Here is a 6,441-nt window from a genome sequence, read left to right as displayed (position 1 = left end):
TCCATTTCTTTGTGTCTTCCTCAATTTCTTTCATGAGTACTTTATAGTTTTCTGAGTATAGATTCTGTGCCTCTTTGGTTAGGTTTATTCCTAGGTATCTTATGGTTTGGGGTGCAATTGTAAATGGGATTGACTCCTTAATTTCTCTTTCTTCTGTCTTGTTGTTGGTGTAGAGAAATGCAACTGATTTCTGTGCATTGATCTTATATCCTGACACTTTACTGAATTCCTGTATAAGTTCTAGCAGTTTTGGAGTGGAGTCTTTTGGGTTTTCCACATAGAGTATCATATCATCTGCGAAGAGTGATAATTTGACTTCTTCTTTGCCGATTTGGATGCCTTTAATTTCCTTTTGTTGTCTGATTGCTGAGGCTAGGACTTCTAGTACTATGTTGAATAGCAGTGGTGATAATGGACATCCCTGCCGTGTTCCTGACCTTAGTGGAAAAGCTTTCAGTTTTTCTCCATTGAGAATGATATTTGCAGTGGGTTTTTCATAGATGGTTTTGATCATGTTGAGGTATGTGCCCTCTATCCCTACACTTTGAAGGTTTTTGATCAGGAAGGGATGCTGTACTTTGTCAAATGCTTTTTCAGCATCTATTGAGAGTATCATATGGTTCTTGTTCTTTCTTTTATTGATGTGTTGTATCACATTGACTGATTTGCGGATGTTGAACCAACCTTGCAGCCCTGGGATAAATCCCACTTGGTCGTGGTGAATAATCCTTTTAATGTACTGTTGAATCCTATTGGCTAGTATTTTGGTGAGAATTTTTGCATCTGTGTTCATCAAGGATATTGGTCTATAGCTCTCTTTTTTGATGGGATCCTTGTCTGGTTTTGGGATCAAGGTGATGCTGGCCTCATAAAATGAGTTTGGGAGTTTTCCTTCCATTTCTATTTTTTGGAACAGTTTCAGGAGAATAGGAATTAGTTCTTCTTTAAATGTTTGGTAGAATTCCCCCGGGAAGCCATCTGGCCCTGGGCTTTTGTTTGTTTGGAGATTTTTAATGACTGTTTCAATCTTCGTACTGGTTATGGGTCTGTTCAGGCTTTCTATTTCTTCCTGGTTCAGTTGTGGTAGTTTATATGTTTCTAGGAATGCATCCATTTCTTCCAGATTGTCAAATTTGTTGGCGTAGAGTTGCTCATAGTATGTTCTTATAATAGTTTGTATTTCTTTGGTGTTAGTTGTGATCTCTCCTCTTTCATTCATGATTTTATTTATTTGGGTCCTTTCTCTTTTATTTTTGATAAGTCTGGCCATGGGTTTATCAATTTTATTAATTCTTTCAAAGAACCAGCTCCTAGTTTGGTTGATTTGTTCTATTGTTTTTTTGGTTTCTATTTCATTGATTTCTGCTCTGATCTTTATGATTTCTCTTCTCCTGCTGGGCTTAGGGTTTCTTTCTTGTTCTTTCTCCAGCTCCTTTAGGTGTAGGGTTAGGTTGTGTACCTGAGACCTTTCTTGTTTCTTGAGAAAAGCTTGTACCGCTATATATTTTCCTCTCAGGACTGCCTTTGTTGTTTCCCACAGATTTTGAACCGTTGTATTTTCATTATCATTTGTTTCCATGATTTTTTTCAATTCTTCTTTAATTTCCCGGTTGACCCATTCATTCTTTAGAAGGATGCTGTTTAGTCTCCATGTATTTGGGTTCTTTCCAAACTTCCTCTTGTGGTTGAGTTCTAGCTTCAGAGCATTGTGGTCTGAAAATATGCAGGGAATGATCCCAATCTTTTGATACTGGTTGAGTCCTGATTTAGGACCGAGGATGTGATCTATTCTGGAGAATGTTCCATGTGCACTAGAGAAGAATGTGTATTCTGTTGCTTTGGGATGAAATGTTCTGAATATATCTGTGATGTCCATCTCATCCAGTGTATCATTTAAGGCCTTTATTTCCCTGTTGATCTTTTGCTTGGATGATCTGTCCATTTCAGTGAGGGGAGTGTTAACGTCCCCTACTATTATTGTATTATTGTTGATGTGTTTCTTTGATTTTGTTATTAATTGGTTTATATAGTTTGCTGCGTCCACGTTGGGGGCATAGATATCGAAAATTTTTAGATCTTCTTGTTGGACAGACCCTTTGAGTATGATATAGTGTCCTTCCTCATCTCTTATTATAGTCTTTGCCTTAAAAATCTAATTGATCTGATAGAAGAATTGCCACTCCTGCTTTCTTCTGATGTCCATTAGCATGGTAAATTCTTTTCCATCCCCTCACTTTAAGTCTGGAGGTGTCTTCGGGTTTAAAATGAGTTTCTTGGAGGCAACATATAGATGGGTTTTGTTTTTTTATCCATTCTGATACCCTGTGTCTTTTGATTGGGGCATTTAGCCCATTAACATTCAGGGTAACTATTGAGAGATATGATTTTAGTGCCATTGTATTGCCTGTAAGGTGACTGTTACTGTGTATTGTCTCTGTTCCTTTCTGCTCTAACACTTGTAGGCTCTCTCTTTGTTTAGAGGACCCCTTTCAGTATTTCCTGTAGAGCTGGTTTGGTGTTTGCAAATTCTTTCAGTTTTTGTTTGTCCTGGAAGCTTTTAATCTCTCCTTCTATTTTCAATGATAGCCTAGCTGGATATAGTATTCTTGGCTGCATGTTTTTCTCATTTAGTGCTCTGAAAATATCATGCCAGCTCTTTCTGGCCTGCCAGGTCTCTGTGGATAAGTCAGCTGCCAATCTAATACTTTTACCATTGTATGTTACAGACTTCTTTTCCCGGGCTGCTTTCAGGATTTTCTCTTTGTCACTAAGGCTTGTAAATTTTACTATTAGGTGACGGGATGTGGGCCTATTCTTATTGATTTTGAGGGGCATTCTCTGAACCTCCTGAATTTTGATGCTCGTTCCCTTTGCCATATTGGGGAAATTCTCTCCAATAATTCTCTCCAGTATACCTTCTGCTCCCCTCTCTCTTTCTTCTTCTTCTGGAATCCCAATTATTCTAATGTTGTTTCGTCTTACGGTGTCACTTATCTCTCGAATTCTCCCCTCATGGTCCAGTAGCTGTTTGTCCCTCTTTTGCTCAGCTTCTTTATTCTCTGTCATTTGGTCTTCTATATCGCTAATTCTTTCTTCTGCCTCATTTATCCTAGCAGTGAGAGCCTCCATTTTTGATTGAACTTCATTAATAGCTTTTTTTATTTCTACTTGGTTAGATTTTAGTTCTTTTATTTCTCCAGAAAGGGCTTTTATATCTCTGGAGAGGGTTTCTCTAATATCTTCCATGCCTTTTTCAAGCCCGGCTCTAACCTTGAGAATTGTCATTTTGAACTCTAGATCTGACATATTACCAATGTCTGTATTGATTAGGTCCCTAGCCTTTGGTACTGCCTCTTGTTCTTTTCTTTGTTGTGAATTTTTCCACCTTGTCATTTTGTCCATCTAGGAGTATATGAAGGAGCAAGTAAAATACTAAAAGGTTGGCAACAATCCCAGGAAAATATGCTTTAACCTAATCAGAAGAGATCCCAAATCGTGAGGGGGGATTGCTCCCCCCTCACAATTGGGTGAGGGATCTCCTCTGATTGGGATCTCCTTTGATTGGGATCTCCCAATCTCTTCTGATTGGGATCTCCCAATCTCTTCTGATTGGGATCTCTTCTGATTTGGGGATAAAAAGAGGTTCAAAAAGAAAGAAAGATAAAAAAGAAAAAAGAATTAAAAAAAAGAGATTGAATTAAAAATTCAATCAAGAATTTAAAAAAGAATTAAGAAAAAAAAAGATTGAAGAGATTAGGATCGCTTCTGATTTGGGGATAAAATGAGGTTCAAAAAGAAAGAAAGAAAAAAAAGAATTAAAAAAAGAAAATGAATAAAGAAAACTATAAAAAAGAAAAATATATATATTAGATAATCTAGTTAAAAAACGTTAAAAAAGAAAAGGGTAAAAGTTATAAAAAATTTTAGCAGAAGAAGAGAAAAAAAAATGAAAAAGAAAAAAATTAAATTAACTGCAAGACTAAAAAATCACAGGCAGAAAGCCATGAGTTCCGTGGTTTGTTTTCTCCTCCTCTGGAATTCTGCTGCTCTCTCCTTGGTATTGAAACTGCACTCCTTGGTAGGTGAACTTGGTCTTGCCTGGATTTCTTGTTGATCTTCTGGGGGAGGGGCCTGGTGTAGTGATTCTCAAGTGTCTTTGCCCCAGGCGGAATTACACCGCCCTTACCAGGGGCCGGGCTGAGTGATCTGCTCGGCTTTGCTTTCAGGAGCTTTTGTTCCCTGAGCGCTTTCCGTAGAGTTCCGGAGGACGGGAATACAAATGGCGGCCTCCTGGTCTCCGGCCCGGAGGAGCCGAGAGCCCGGGGCCCCGCTCCCCTGTGCGCCCTCAGCGAACAGCTCCCAGTAACTCGCGTCTGCCCAACCTCCGGCCCCACTCCGAGCTCACCGAGCCTGCGACCGGTTCAAGGCAACTCCAAGCTGTGAGCTTACTGTCGGCTCTGTCTCTGCAGCCGGCTTTCCCGTTCCAATATCCGCAAGCTCTGCGACACTCGGACACCCCCGATCCTTCTGTGACCCCGCAGGACCTGAGGTCACGCCGACCCCGTGTGGGCTTCGCCCCGGTTTAGCCTCCGGAGCGATGTCCCTCAGTGGAACAGACTTTTAAAAGTCCTGATTTTGTGCTCTGTTGCTCCGCCGCTTGCCGAGAGCCGGCCCCTCCCCCCGGGGTCTATCTTCCCGTCGCTTTGGATTCACTTCTCCGCCAGTCCTACCTTTCAGAAAGTGGTTGTTTTTCTGTTTCTAGAATTGCTGTTCTTCTTCTCCTTGATCTGCCGATGGATTTGCAGGTGTTTGCAATCTTTAGATAAGCTCTCTAGCTGATCTCCTGCTAGCTGAGGTAGTCTCAGCCTGCTACTTCTCCGCCATCTTGACTCCTCCCCAAGCCACTCTGATTATTATTTTTTTTTTGTTAATGTGCGACAACATGGATGGAACTAGAGCGTATCATGCTTAGCGAAATAAGTCAAGCGGAGAAAGACAACTATCATATGATCTCCCTGATATGAGGGAGTGGTGATGCAACATGGGGGCTTAAGTGGATAGGAGAAGAATCCATGAAACAAGATGGGATAGGGAGGAAGACAAACCATAAGTGACTCTTAATCTCACGAAACAAACTGTGGGTTGCTGGGGGGAGGGGGGTTGGGAGAAGGGGGGTAGGGTTATGGACATTGGGGAGGGTATGTGCTTTTGGGTAAATTGGAAGGGGAGATGAACCATGAGAGACTATGGACTCTGAAAAACAATCTGAGGGGTTTGAAGTGGCAGGGGGGTGGGTGGTTGGGGTACCAGGTGGTGGGTAATATAGAGGGCACAGCTTGCATGGAGCACTGGGTGTGGTGAAAAAATAATGAATACTGTTTTTCTGAAAATAAATAAATTGGAAAAAAAAAAGGTGTCTTTAGCAAGAATATGGGAGATGGGTAGGGAATGGTATTTATTTCTAGTATTGATCTATTTTTAAAAATGAGTTTAGCAAGTAACTGAAAACCTAAATTAAAAATAAAGTTATGTATAGTAGCTCCAAAAATACTTCTGTTTAAATCTAAAAAAGCATGTATATTCTGAAAACTACAGAATTCCAAGAGCTAAGTAAATGGATAGATATAATACGTTCATAGATTAGAAAACTGACCCTTCAGTAGACTAGAATGAAATCCTGAAGAAGATTTACAGAAATATGGTCAATTAATATTCTTATTAATATTGAAAGGTAATTCAGAAGAGAAAGAATAATTTTTTAATCAAATTTTGGAACAATTGTAATTTCCATATACAAGAAAAATAAACAAACCTCAATTTAGACTTCACACACTATGTAAAAATTAACTCAAAATACAAGGCAACTAAATGCAAAATGTAAAAAAAAAATCATACTTTTTGATGAAAACATGAGAAAATATGCCATATCTTGGGTTAGGTAAAGAGGACAAGGGGTGTTAGAGAGGAGAAGGGAGTTGGGGTAAATTGGAAGGGGAGGTGAACCACAAGAGACTATGGACTCTGAAAAACAATCTGAGGGGTTGGAAGTGGTGGGGGGGTGGGAGGTTGGGGTACCAGGTGGTGGGTATTATAGAGGGCATGGATTGCATGGAGCACTGGGTGTGGTGAAAAATAATGAATACTGTTTTTCTGAAAATAAATAAATTGAAAAAAAAAGAGTTCATAATTAGATATAATACCATAAGCACAACTCATAAAAATAAAAATGATAAATAGGATTTCTTAAGAATTAGAAATAAATATTTCTTCAATATGTAGTTAGGGAAATGAAAAGATAAGCTAGCTTAGGAGAAAATATTTTCATGCCTTATATTTGAAAAAAGACTTGTATCTAGACTTTCAAAACTCAACAAGAAAATAAACACTGAATAAATACATAGGCAAAAGATCTGAACAGTTAACCAAAGAAGGTAACTTAAC

Source organism: Neovison vison, chromosome 13 (assembly GCF_020171115.1).
Source record: "Neovison vison isolate M4711 chromosome 13, ASM_NN_V1, whole genome shotgun sequence".
Lineage (NCBI taxonomy): Eukaryota > Metazoa > Chordata > Mammalia > Carnivora > Mustelidae > Neogale > Neogale vison.
This window is presented reverse-complemented; position numbering follows the sequence as displayed.